The sequence below is a fragment of the Hyperoodon ampullatus genome (assembly GCF_949752795.1).
Source record: "Hyperoodon ampullatus genome assembly, chromosome: 2".
NCBI classification, from domain to species: Eukaryota; Metazoa; Chordata; class Mammalia; order Artiodactyla; family Ziphiidae; genus Hyperoodon; species Hyperoodon ampullatus.
The window spans coordinates 40,469,633-40,484,007 of NC_136915.1; the positions used below are offsets into that span (position 1 = coordinate 40,469,633).

General features: G+C 47.5%; 1 protein-coding gene across 1 annotated transcript in view; it reads right to left on the reverse strand.

Annotated features, from left to right (window-relative positions):
* Positions 1-14,375, reverse strand: part of TRABD2B (TraB domain containing 2B) — a gene marked incomplete at both ends in the record, with an annotated part of 218,277 nt that overhangs the window by 17,046 nt on the left and 186,856 nt on the right. The gene's annotated exons all lie outside the window — the stretch shown is intronic.

Consider the following 14,375-nt stretch of genomic DNA (forward strand, 5'->3'; position numbering starts at 1 on the left):
AGACAGAGATAGAGAGGGAAAGAGAGGAGGGAGAAAGAGGAGAGAGGAGAAAGAGAATCCAGAAAAAAAACAAAGGCCATGGAGGAGAGATCCATACACCAAAGACACCAAGGAAGGCTTCCTGGAAGAGGGGTCCAGAAAGGGCGGATTCAAGCAGATATATTGGGGAGGGGGGAGTTGGGCAACAGGCAAGGGGAGGAGCAAGGGCCTGGAGGAGGATTATAGGTTTGACAAATTGTAAGGCCGGTTTGGTGATTGTGTCCCCTGACCACGCAAGCCAGAGTGCCACTTAAGGGACATAGTATACAGGCAGGGAAGGTGTCCTGGTCTAAGTGGGCAGAGCCCCATGATGTTTTAGTGCAGAGACAAAGGCTCCCCTTGTTCCAGGCACAAGCAGGCCTGTGCTAGGGCACAAGGCTCAGTGAGCAGAGCATAGGCTGGGTCTAGTCCCTACCCATCAGCTGGGCATAGCCCAACAGCCCCCATTTACCCTCCGACATAAAAGGCAGGGTAGGACAGAGCTAAGAATCCTGTCCTGAGGTTAGGACAGAAAACCTGGCTCGACAGCCAACCAGCTGTGTGACCTCAGGCAGTCTCCTTCCCCTCTCTGTCCCAGTTTCCCTACAAAGGTCTCATGGGTCCTCCCACCTCTGTGATTCCATCATGTGATGACCTGAAGGCAAACTCCTCCTCAGTGAGTCTCCTGGGCACAAGATGCTTTTCAAATATTATTTCATTTCATCTTCACAAAAGCATTTCCAGGTACTCCCAGTTTACAGATGAGGGAACTGGAGCTCAGCGAGAGGACGGGACTTGCTCAAGGTCACACAGCCGGTAAAAGGCAAAGCTTGGGCTTCCATCCAGAGATGTCCTAGTTGGCTGCATGGCCAGTACATCTACTTTGAAGTACTGGTGGCTGCGAGGGATCCTGAGCTCACATTTTGGGGGCAGCGAATCGTCAGAAACATGTGTCCCCTCCAGGTTTCACCAGATCAGAGAGGAAAGTGTGTGAGTATTCAGCTCGAAGAATATGCTAATTAACAGGGCAATTTCAAGACAGTATTGGGGAGCTTGGTGGAGGGGAGGAGGGGAGAACCAGATGTTCCCACAAAAGCTCCAAAGTAACACGGGCTCCCCTCGGCCAGCACACATGTTTTCTCTCCAGTGAGTTCAATGGGTTTCCAGTTTTCTCTTCCTGGAAGAGGGCGTCCAAGCCCATATTTATGTTCCGTCTGAAATTAATGCAAAGGGAGCTATCAAGTGTTACTCTCGCTGCCAGGATCAGCCGCCAGGTATCAAGCAACAGTGGTGTCTATTTACCAGAGGAAGTGTGACAGAAGAGCTAGACAGACGGACAGGTGGATGGAGAATTGGGGGTACCTCGGGGCTTCGAGCCTCCCAAGGAGGGTCCGTCTGGGAAACTGGCAGAGCCGAGCTTTCTTTCTCCTGCTCTGCAGGCCAGGCAGGGCTGGACTGGGGTCTTTTCGGTTCAGCAAGGACTGAGATGATGTCTCCCCTGTACCCAGTTTTGTGCCAGGAGCTGAGACACATGGTCCCCACCCTGGAGGACATCACAGGGTGGAGGCGAGACAGACACGCAAACAATTACAGGGCAGTGTGAGCTATGCAGTGAGGGAGGGACGCCGGGGCTACGGGGCTGAAGAGGAAGGGACAGGACACAGACTAGGGGGTCAGCCTCCTCCTGGGGCCCTGCCCTTGTCCCACAATGAGGACATAAGCCCTGGGGTTTTGAGGAACCTGTACCCTACGGGCCTGGAGGCGCAGAGCCTCCTCCACAAGCCTTCACTGGGACCTCCTACGTGTCGGGCACGTGCCAAGCCCTGGGGACCCTGAGATAGGTCAGACGTTGGGCCTTTCCCTCCTGGGATCTGACAGCACCCCAGACTCAGGCAGTGACTACGCAGAGTGATCTGAGGTCAGCCTGAGGCACTGTGGGGTGAGCCCTGGAGATGGAGCCTGTGATGGGCTTTGTGAACTGCAGGGGGCAGCGCCCAGTGCAGGGCTTGCTGCGCTCAGGGTTACCACTCTTTATAACATCCAGAGGCTCCTTTCCCAGAATGTCAGCACCCAGCACCCCAGGAGAGCACCCTGTTGGCCAACTATACAGGCAGGGATGGGGCCCAACGTCCTGAGCCTCACTGTCCCTTGGAGCTGAGACTGGCCGTGGGGGTCTCCCTGCAGGGGGTCCCAGCTGAGTCCTCAGAGGCCACTGAGAACTTCTGCCCCATCCCCTGGACAGCCCTGCTCTCCCTGGGTGGGAGTCCTGTTCTTGGAGGACCGTGGGCTCTGAAATAATACTGACAGCGCAAGAGCTCACATGCACCAGGCCTGAGCTGCACATGTGCCGCCCACTGATGCCAGGCTCCTCTTAGAGGGACTCTGAAGGCTGAGAGAAGCCAAGTACCTGGTCTGCCCAGGCTCCTTCCTACGAGGACAGGTGCTGAGGTCCTCACGCAGGCAGTCAGGCTCCGAAGCCCATGCCCTTCACCTAGGACACTCTCTCCTCCCCCTGCCTTCCCCACATGCCCAGCAAGAGTGCTGAGCCCTTAGCTGACATTCCAGATGCCCTAGCTCAGAGACAGAGGTCCAACCTGGTCCAGAGGGCAGGGCTGGCTCCAGTTAGGGACAAGCTAGCAGATGGGATGTTCCTCTGGCTGGCTGGATGCTCTGGGCTGAAACAGGAAGAGTGACTCGGGCCAAGGATCTCAGCCTGGAGCAGGCGTGCCAGCTGCCAGATGTGTACATCGTGGAGCGGCTGGGCCCTTTGAAACACCCTCGGAAAACTCTGAAACACTTCTGGACGCTGTGGCCTCATGTTCCAAAGTGGGGAGAATGGCAGGCCATGGGCATTTGCCCGGGAGGAGAGAAAGTGGCTGGGCGTGTGCTATTTGTTGGGTCCCTTGTTTCTAAGGTTACCAGGGCCCTAGATGGGCTGTGGCTGCTCTTCTGTGCTCATCCATGAGCTCTGAGGAGTTTTTGTTCCTGAGGCCCCAGAGTGGAGAACCAGGGGGGGAAGGAGGTGGCTGGGGTCTTGCCCTGAGGACTGTGGGGCTGAGGAGAGGAATTGGAAGGCAGCTGGACATGCATCAGGGAAATTTCAACCAACCAATTCTCACCTCCTCCAGGAAGTATTCTCTGACCTACCCTCCCCTTCCTAGACTAGGAGGTGACAAATGTGCTCAGCATGAGCAGAGCTGTGATAGGGAAATCCTGTGGGACTATGGGATCCCAGAGAAGAGGTCACAGAAGGCCCAGGCAGGAGAGGCGAAGATCATTCTCAGGAAAACAGAGGGCCCAGGTAGCAGCTGGATGGTCTTTTAGGGAGATGGGCATCAGAAAGAATGGTCTAATCAGTGTTGACCATTGTTCCACTCCAGTTCTAAGATTCTCTCACTTCCCATCTCCACCTTGATTTACCCATCTGCCAAATGGAATCATAAATACCATCCTGTCTTCCTCCAGGAGGCACTGAGTACGTGAAAGCCACGTAAGCTGGTGGATATGGGTGTTCTTCAAGCAGGATAGTGCCCACTCTCCAAGGAGCAATTGCTGCTGTTATTATTTTTTAAATGTTACTGGTGTTCCGTGTGTCAGGCTTCTATCTCGCCCTTCTCTCAAGCCCGGGTCTTCACCATGAGTCGACTTCTGTGTCCCAGCCCCACAGGCGTGTTCCTGATTATGGGCCTGTGGCTCTTCAGCTGGGGCTCAAGAGAGGCTGGCACAGCCTGGAGGCTGGGTGTGCTGGATGTGCAGGTGCTCGGGGTAACAGCTACAGCAACTCTGTCTCTGATGCTCACACAGCCTGGCTTGTAACTCGTCAAATCCTGCTTTATGCTTGGACTTCTGCTTCCTGTGGGTGGGTGGTGTGGGGGACAGGTGGCAGCAGTCCTATGTGGAGGAATTTCCAGGCCCTAGCAGGCTCTTAGCTCCATACCCCTCCCAAGGAATCCAAGAGAGACTGAAGCCAACTCTGCTAGAGGGTTAGAATTCTATGATGATGGAAGGCTGGGATATCAGAACCACACAGTCTTAGAACAACAGGCTGTTAGGGTCAAAGGACTTTGTAAGGTCAGAAGTTAGAATTATATTCAGACTGTAGCACGCTGGGGTTACAGAATATACCAGTGGCTCTCAGAGTTCAGAATGAATGGGCCCTGCAGGCTAACTGGTCTACCCTTGAATCTGGCTCGTGTCTCCAACCCAGCTCAGCCAGCCCCCACATTATGCATTCTGTTCCAGATCTCAGGATGGCTGAACAAGTGAACGCAACTTGAGAAAGCCCCAGTTCCCTTGACCTAGGGGCAAAACTGTAATTTTCTTCTAGTGCTTGGGACTGAGAGTGGCCAATCTGTCTTACATTTAAGTCAAATGTTCTTCTGTCTTCAAACCAAGAACCAGCTCCCAGCCCCCTCTTTCTCTGCACATGACTTCAACTTCTACTTTACAGAGTGGAGCTCTGATTAGAAGCCATCAGGTCACCTTTCCACCACCAAATTACCTTCCTGCCGGCCTTCTCCCTTCTCCAACTATAGGTGAGGAAGTGCCCTTTTCTATCCAAGGCCATATCCTCTACCTGAGCTCTGCCCCCCACTTTTCCTGCCTTCTTGGAAACTTGGGCTCGTCATTTTTCCCAATTTCTCTCCTGTATCATTGGCCTCACCCCTCCTATTGTACGCTTTTCATCATGTTTTAGGCTTGCTCGATTCTCTCCTATTTGAAGAGAAGGCGGGTGGGTGGGAGAAACAATACAGTTACCAACTTTTAATTTTGCTAAATAAGGGCTTTGAGAGCCCTGTTTGTCTCATATCACCACTATTTTCTTTTGAAAGCGAAAGATGTTTAACTTCAAACACAGTAGAAAGAAGATAATTTCAGAATATAAGCCTGTAAATTTAATACACTTCATTAATAAAAAAATTCACCATCTTGTACTTATTTTTCTCAGTTATTTGTAGGCCAGAGGAAATCCGAGGACACACTTAAGATCTCTGAGGACATGTAGGCTCAGCTTGTCAAACTGCACAGCCTGGCAGTTGGGAATCAGCCCTCCCCTAACCCTGGGCTGGTGCACCCCTCCATGGCAGTGGCCTAGCTCCTTCCAGAACATCCAGGTTTGCACACTGGCCACAGTCACCTCCCAAGGAGGCGGGGTTTCCATCTGGGTCCCCAGCTGTCACCCAGGCCTGCTCAGAGTTGTCACACATGTTCACACCCCAACTGCCCTGGAACCTGCTGAATAACTTCCAGAAGAGGTCAAACAGTTCCTGCATACAGAAACATCCCAAACGCTAAGGAGAGTTCTCTTCTGTGGGCTGTACCAGCTAAAAAGACACTCTCCTACAAAATCGTCAGCCTTTATGGAAGTATACAGCAAAGGCACCATGTACAGGGGGAAATGGCCAGGACTAGGATCCAAGAGGCCAGGATTCAAGTTGAAGGTCTGCCTGCAAGGCCTTGAGGAAGCCATTCATCTGCTCTGGGCCTTAGTTTTCATCTGCAAAATGAGTATAATAACCCCCTTCTCGTGGGCTTATTGTGAAGATCAGAGGTAATGTAATCTCAGAGCCTGGAATGGTGGCTGGCCCACAGGAGGGTCTCTATGATAAGGATCCCTCCACCACAGTAGAGAGTGTAATGCTATTATCTAAAGTACATCTAGCACAGTCTGATGAGGCAGGTGTATTATCCCCATTTTACAGATGAGAGACTGAGGTCCTTGGAGGTGAAATGGCTTTCCCAAACTCTCTTAATTAACAGTGATGGAGCCCGGCTTTATACCCAGGCATCCTGACTCCAAAGCTCTGACCCTTTGCATCAAATCTCCCTGTAGAGCAGAGCAGAGGAGGGGCCGGTCAGCCTGCAGCACTGGGAATCCCAGTCTGTGCTTGTGGACTCTCAGGAAGGGGTTCTGGAGCAGGGGTGGGCTGGGGAAGGATCTGGATAGGCACGGGGGGTGGCCAGGCAGGTGGAGGCTCTTTCTCTCCCTCACCTTAGTGAGCCTGAGGCTGGTCTGCTGTAAAATGGCAGAACCTCGGGCTACAGAATGACAGGATGGGCAAGGCCAGGCTGTGGGTGGCTGGGAGTCTTATAATCATATTTCTGTGTCCTAAGCTATTTCCTAGAGACATTCATGAAAATAGATCTGAGAGACTGTTGCACGAACAGACACCCTCTGGGGGATGGCGAGGTGTATTTCCAGGGACACAGACCCTCCCTCCATCCCACAGTGCCTTCTTTGAGGGCCAGACAGGGGATGGGCAACGAGTCAGGCTGACTCAGGTCCCCAGTGCTCGGGGGTCTGGGAAGGCCTGAGTTGGAAAAGGCATCCAGATGGGAACGTGTGCCATGGAGCCAGTGTGTCTGTAGGTCGCATGCTGCCGAAGGGTGCTGGGCCTGTCCCTGCATGTACGTCCTCAGCCTGCCTTTGGATGTGGGACTCAGGAGCTGTGTGGCCATAAGGACACAGCAAGGCAGGCGTGGACTTCCGTCACCACGAGTTGTGTGTGGACGTGTCCCATGCTGACACACTGTTACAGGTCCTCTCAGCTGGCTCCCTGACCGCACGTGAGAACAGAGCCCCTGACCACAGCTCTGGGCCCGGGGACCAGTCCTGGCTCTGTCCCCAACTCTCCATGAGCTTCACCCACATCCTGGTGTCTGTGGAACTCAGTCAGCCCATGGCTATGATGAGGTGGGCAGGCTCGAGATTGGAGGCTGAGTCCAGCTTTGAAATTCTCAGGTCGAGGGTAGATTTGCAGCACCAAGCAGGCCATTTGCTCCAGGTGTTGCTGAGCCAGAAGTGGCAGCTGCTGGCAAGATGTGCCCACAGCCCCGGGCCTGTTGCTATAGGACAGAGGGTCTCTAAGAGCCAAGGTGGGGCTCCCATTGCCCTCACTTTACTGCTGGGCTGTTCTAAGCTCTCCAGGGCAGGAGACCAGGATTGGAGGATCTGGTCAGCAATCATTCATCTGTTCCTTCCTTCACTCATTCATTCTTTCATACTTTCACTGAGCTCGAAACATATTATACATGACTGAAAAACACAGGCATGATGAAGTGAAGCCTGCCTTCCTGGAACTCAGGATGCTGGCAGGAGACAGAGCCAGCACCCTGCACTGGCTCCACTGTGGGGAGCAGCCTGGAAGTGGGGAGAGGACCAGGAGGCTGGAGCTGATGGAGGCTTGGACCAGGACAGTGGCAGTGGGGATGGACAGAGTAGACAGGGGTGAGGTCTTTTTGGTGGTCTGTCAAAAAAACTGACCAGGCCCACGCTTTCTGACCACAAGCGATGGCGGGTCTGGGCCCCACGCTCCAGCGCCATCCATTTTCAGGGCTAGTTGATTCGTCAGAACCTCCAGAACAACCATGATCCTGTCAGTATCTTGATTTCAGCCCAGTGAAATCCATTTTGGAGTTTTGAGCTCCAGGATGCCGTGTGGCTGACAGGGTCTTGGTGCTCCGGCCTGGTGTCAGACCTGAGCCTCTGAGGTGGGAGAGCCGAGTTCAGGACATTGGATCACCAGAGACCTCCCGGCTCCACATAATATCAATCTGCGAGAGCTCTCCCAGAGATCTCCGTCTCAACGCTAAGACCCAGCTCCATCCAACGTCCAGCAAACTACCAGTGCTGGACGCCCCATGCCAAACAACTAGTAAGACAGGGACACAACCCCACCCATTAGCAGAGAGGCTGTCTAAAATCATAATAAATTCACAGACACCCCAAAACACATCACCGGACGTGACCCTGCCCACCAGAAAGACAAGATCCAGCCCCACCCACCAGAACACAGGCATCAGTCTCCCCCCCACCAGGAAGGCTACACAAGCCACTGAACCCACCTCACCCACTGGGGGCAGACACCAAAAACAAGAGGAACTATGAACCGGCAGCCTGCGAAAAGGAGACCTCAAACACAGTAAGTTAAGCAAAATGAGAAGACAGAAAAACACACAGCAGATGAAGGAGCAAGGTAAAAACCCACCAGACCAAACAAATGAAGAGGAAATAAGCAGTCTACCTGAAAAAGAATTCAGAGTAATGATAGTAAACATGACACAAAATCTTGGAAATAGAACAGAGAAAACACAAGAAATACTTAACAAGGACCTAGAAGAACTAAAGAGTAAACAAACAATGATGAACAACATGATAAATGAAATTAAAAATTCTCTAGAAGGGATCAATAGCAGAATAACTGAGGCAGAAGAACGGATAAGTGACCTGGAAGATAAAATAGTGGAAATAATGACTGCCAAGCAGAATAAAGAGAAAAGAATGAAAAGAATTGAGGACAGTTTCAGAGACCTCTGGGACAACATTAAACACACCAACATTTGAATTATAGGGGTCCCAGAAGCAGAAGAGAAAAAGAAAGGGTCTGAGAAAATATTTCAAGAGATTATAGTTGAAAACTTCCCTAACATGGGAAAGGAAATAGTCAATCAAGTGGAAGTACAGAGAGTCCCATACAGGATAAATCCAAGGAGAAACATGCCAAGACACATATTAATCAAACTATCAAAAATTAAATACAAAGAAAAAATATTAGAAGCAGCAAGGGAAAAGCAACCAATAACATACAAGGGAACCCCCATGAGGTTAACAGTTGATCGTTCAGCAGAAACTCTGCAAGCCAGAAGGGAGTGGCTGGACATATTTAAAGCGATGAAAGGGAAAAACCTACAACCAAGATTACTCTACTCAGCAAGGATCTCATTCAGATTCGACGGAGAAATTAAAACCTTTACAGACAAGCAAAAGCTGAGAGAATTCAGCACCACCAAACCAGCTTTACAACAAATGCTAAAGGAACTTCTCTAAGAGGGAAACACAAGAGAAGGAAAAGACCTACAAAAACAAACCCAAAACAATTAAGAAAACGGTAATAGGAACATACATATCGATAATTACCTCAAATGTAAATGGATTAAAGCTCCAACTAAAAAACATAGACTGGCTGAATGGATACAAAAACAAGACCTGTATATATGCTGTCTACAAAAGACCCACTTCAGACCTAGGGACACATACAACCTGAAAGCGAGGGGATGGGAAAAGATATTCCATGTAAATGGAAATCAAAAGAAAGCTGGAGTAGCAATTCTCATATCGGACAAAATAGACTTTAACATAAAGACTATTACAAGAGACAAAGAAGGACACTACATAATGATCAAGGGATCAATCCAAGAAGAAGATATAACAATTGTAAATAATTATGCACCCAACACAGGAGCACCTCAATACATAAGGCAAATGTTAACAGTCATGAAAGGGGAAATTGACAGTAGCACAATAATAGTAGGGGACTTTAACACCCCACTTTCACCAATGGACAGATCATGCAAAATGAAAATAAATAAGGAAAGACAAGATTTAAATGACACATTAAACAAGATGGACTTAATTGATATTTATAGGACATTCCATCCAAAAACAACAGAATACACTTTCTTCTCAAGTGCTCATGGAACATTCTCCAGGATAGATCATATCGTGGGTCACAAATCAAGCCTTGGTAAATTTAAGAAAATTGAAATCATATAAAATATCTTTTCCGACCACAACACTATGAGACTAGATATCAATTACAGGAAAAAAAAAACTGTAAAAAATACAAACACAAGGAGGCTAAATAATAAGCTACTAAACAACCAAGAGATCACTGAAGAAATCAAAGAGGAAACCAAAACATACCTAGAAACAAATGACAATGAAAATACGATAACCCAACACCTATGGGATGCAGCAAAAGCAGTTCTAAGAGAGAAGTTTATAGCAATATAATCCTACCTCAAGAAACAAGAAAAATCTTAAATAAACAACCTAACTTTATACCTAAAGCAATTAGAGAAAGAACAAAAAAACTCCCCAAAGTTAGAAGAAGGAAAGACATCATAAAGATCAAATCAGAAATAAATGAAAAAGAAATGAAGGAAACAATAACAAAGATTAATAAAACTAAAAGCTGGCTCCTTGAGAAGACAAAAAGAATTCATAAACCATTAGCCAGACTCAGCAGGAAAAAAGGGGAGAAGACTCAAATCAACAGAAATAGAAATGAAAAAGAAGTAACAACTGACACTGCAGAAATACAAAGGATCATGAGAGGTTACTACAAGCAATTATATGCCAATAAAATGGACAACCTGGAAGAAATGGATCAATTCTTAGAAAAGTGCAACCTTCCGAGACTGAACCAGAAAGGAGTAGAAAATATAAACAGACCAATCACAAGCACTGAAATTGAAACTGTGATTAAAAATCTTCCAACAAACAAAAGCCCAGGACCAGATGGCTTCACAGGCGAATTCTATCAAACATTTAGAGAAGAGCTAACACCTATCCTTCTTCTAAAATATAGCAGAGAGAGGAACACTCCCAAACTCACTCTATGAGGCCACCATTGCCCTGATACCAAAACCAGATGAAGATGTCACAAAAAAAGAAAATTAGAGGCCAATATCACTGATGAACATAGACGCAAAAATTAACAACAAAATACTAGCAAACAGAATCCAACAGCACATTAAAAGGATCATACACCATGATCAAGTGGAGTTTATCCCAGGAATGCAAGGATTCTTCAATATATGAATCAATCAATGTGATAAACCATATTAACAAATTGAAGGAGAAAAACTATATGATCATCTCAATAGATGCAGAAAAAGCTTTTTGACAAAATTCAACACCCATTTATGATAAAAACTGTCCAGAAAGTAGGCATAGCGGGAACCTACGTCAACATAATAAAGGCCATATATGACAAACCCACAGCCAACATCATTCTCAATGGTGAAAACTGAAACCATTTCCTTTAAGATCAGGAACAAGACAAGGTTGCCCACTCTCACCACGATTATTCAACATAGTTTTGGAAGTTTTAGCCACAGCAATCAGAGAAGAAAAGGAAATAAAAGGAATCCAAATCAGAAAAGAAGTAAAGCTGTCACTGTTTGCAGATGACATGATACTATACATAGAGAATCCTAAAGATGCTACCAGAAAACTACTGGAGCTAATCAATGAATTTGGTAAAGTAGCAGGATACAAAATTAATGCACAGAAATCTCTTGCATTCCTATAGACTAATGATGAAAAATCTGAAAGAGAAATTAAGGAAACACTCCCATTTACCATTACAACAAAAAGAATAAAATGCCTGGGAATAAACCTACCTAAAGAGAAAAAAGACCTGTATACAGAAAACTATAAGACACTGATGAAAGAAATTAAAGATGACACAAACAGATGGAGAGATATCACATGTTCTTGGATTGGAAGAATCAACATTGTGAAAATGACTATACTACCCAAAGCAATCTACAGATTCAGTGCAATCCCTATCAAACGACCAATGGCATTTTTTACAGAACTAGAACAAAAAATTTCACAATTTGTATGGAAATACAAAAGACCCTGAATAGATAAAGAAATCTCAAGAAAGAAAAAACGGAGCTGGAGGAATCAGGTTCCTGGACTTCAGACTATATTACAAAACTACAGTAATCAAGACAATATGGTACTGGCACAAAACCAGAAATATGGATCAATGGAACAGGATAGAAAGCCCAGAGATAAACCCATGCACATATGGTCACCTTATTTTTGATAAAGGAGGCAAGAATATACAAAGGAGAAAAGACAGCCTCTTCAATAAGTGGTGCTGGGAAAATTGGACAGCTACATGTAAAAGAATGAAATTAGAACACTCCCTAACACCATACACAAAAATAAACTCAAAATGGGTTAAAGACCTAAATGTAAGGCCAGACACTATAAAACTCTTAGAGGAAAACATAGGCAGAACACTCTATGACATAAATCACAGCAAGATCCTTTTTGACCCACCTCCTAGACAAATGGAAATAAAAACAAAAATAAACAAACGGGACCTAATGAAACTTAAAAGCTTTTGCACAGCAAAGGAAACCATAAACAAGATGAAAAGACAACCCTCAGAATGGGAGAAAATATTTGCAGACAAAGCAACTGACAAAGGATTAATCTCCAAAATATACAAGCAGCTCATGCAGCTCAATATCAAAAAAACAAAGCAGCCCAATCCAAAAATGGGCAGAAGACCTAAATAGACATTTCTCCAAAGAAGATATACAGATTGCCAACAAACACATGAAAGGATGCTCAGCATCACTAATCATTAGAGAAATGCAAATCAAAACTACAATGAGGTATCACCTCACACCAGTCAGAATGGCCATCATCAAAAAATCTACAAACAATAAATGCTGGAGAGGGTGTGGAGAAAAGGGAACCCTCTTGCACTGTTGGTGGGAATGTAAACTGATACAGCCACTATGGAGAACAGTATGGAGGTTCCTTAATAAACTAAAAATAATACTGCCATATGACCCAGCAATCCCGCTACTGGGCATATACCTTGAGAAAACCATAATTCAAAAAGAGTCATGCACCACAATGTTCATTGCAGCTCTATTTACAATAGCCAGGACATGGAAGCAACCTAAGTGTCCATCGACAGATGAACTGATAAAGAAGTTGTGGCACATATATACAATGGAATATTACTCAGCCATAAAAAGAAACAAAATTGAGTTATTTGTAGTGAGGTGGTTGGACCTAAAGTCTGTCATACAGAGTGAGGGAAATTAGAAGAAAAAAAACAAATACCATATGTTAACAGATGTATATGGAATCTAAAACAAAAAAATGGTTCTGATGAACCTAGGGGCAGGGCAGGAATAAAGACGCAAATGTAGAGAAAGGACTTGAGGACACAGGGTGGGGGAAGGGTAAGCTGGGATGATATGAGAGAGTGCCATGGACATATGTACACTACCAAATGTAAAATAGATAGCTAGTGGGAAGCAGTTGCATCACACAGGGAGATCAGCTCAGTTCTTTGTGACCACCTAGAGGGGTGGGATAGGGAGGGTGGGAGGGAGACGCAAGAGCGAGGGGATATGGGGATATATGTATACATATAACTGATTCACTTTGTTATACAGCAGAAACTAACACAACATTGTAAAGTAATTATACTCCAATAAAGACGTTAAAAAAAACAGAAACAAAAATAAAAACTGACCAGAAATCAGCTGGATTTCAGAGATGGGGAAGAAACTGGAGGTGGGTAGGAAGCCTGCGTGCTGGCCTGGTGCCTGAGTGGATATTTGTGCTGCGGTGTACTTGGGGTTTCAGTGTCAGTGGTTGCCTGGGCCATTGTGATTTTCGTCTCTAGGCTCTCCTGTTTCCACACCCACAGGAAGAATCAGATATTAGCTACCCCCAGCCCCTGGGTGACTGGTCCTGAGCCCTGCAGCAGGTGGGGCAGGTAGAGCATGCAGAATGCTGGATCCCTTACTGGCCTCCCTCAGGGACCGGGCTCTCTAGGGGCTCAGGTTAGGGGAGGAGCCTGGGGGCTAGTTGAGTTCCCACTGGTGCCCCTTTTGTGGTCAGCTGTGGGCCGGTTTAGCACAGGATACACTGCCCAGATGCACATAGGAGTGAGGGCTGGGGAGCCTGCTGGGATAGTGAGTGAGGGAGAGTGCGTGTTGGGGAGCACTTGCTTCCCTGCATGGTCCCCAGATCTGTTCTGACTCATGCCAGGTCCCCAGCAGGTGTCCTGCAGTCGAAGTCCTGCGTCTACTGGCTCCTTCAGGCAGCCCCTCCCACCGCCACAGGAATCCCGCTCTTTTCAGAAATCTGTTTGAATAGCTCCTAGAATCGCAGATGGCCCAAGTGAGCCCTGGCTCTTTCTGCTCAGATGAGTGAACTGAGGCTGCCAGAGGGGAGGGAAGAGGCCACATCAGGCCGTGGCACAGCTGCAACGGGAGCCCAGAAGTCTCCGTCCAGCTGCAGGTGTGGTCTTATAGAGGCTGTCCCAGAGGTCCTGCGTTTCTGAGGCCCTCCCATACGCCTCTGCTGTGCTGAGAGCTGAAGGGGAGGGAAGACAGGTGCAGACACACACAAACCCTGGATCTTGCCCTTGAAGTATTTGGGGTTGAACAGTGGGGGGTGGGTGAGGCAGACCTCCAACAGTGGACACGCCCTGTTATAAATCAGGATGTCCATACAGGCCCTTCTGCGTTAGACAGGCTGCTCGGCTTGATCCAACTCAGCCTGACGCAGGCAGGCAGCGTGTGGGTAGCGGGGCAGGGAAGGGAGGGGAGAGAGAGGACAGCGCCAGTGAGCACAACGCCCACGAGTGCGACGCCCGCCAGCCACCTCATTTAATTCTCACAAAACAGGAGGTGAATTCATTCAGCCCAAATTGCAAGCAATGTGAGCAAGAGATACGTTTGTCATTGTAGCTCCGGAGCAAAAGCTGATAAATAAAGGAGGCAAATGCAGTGTCTTGGTCCCA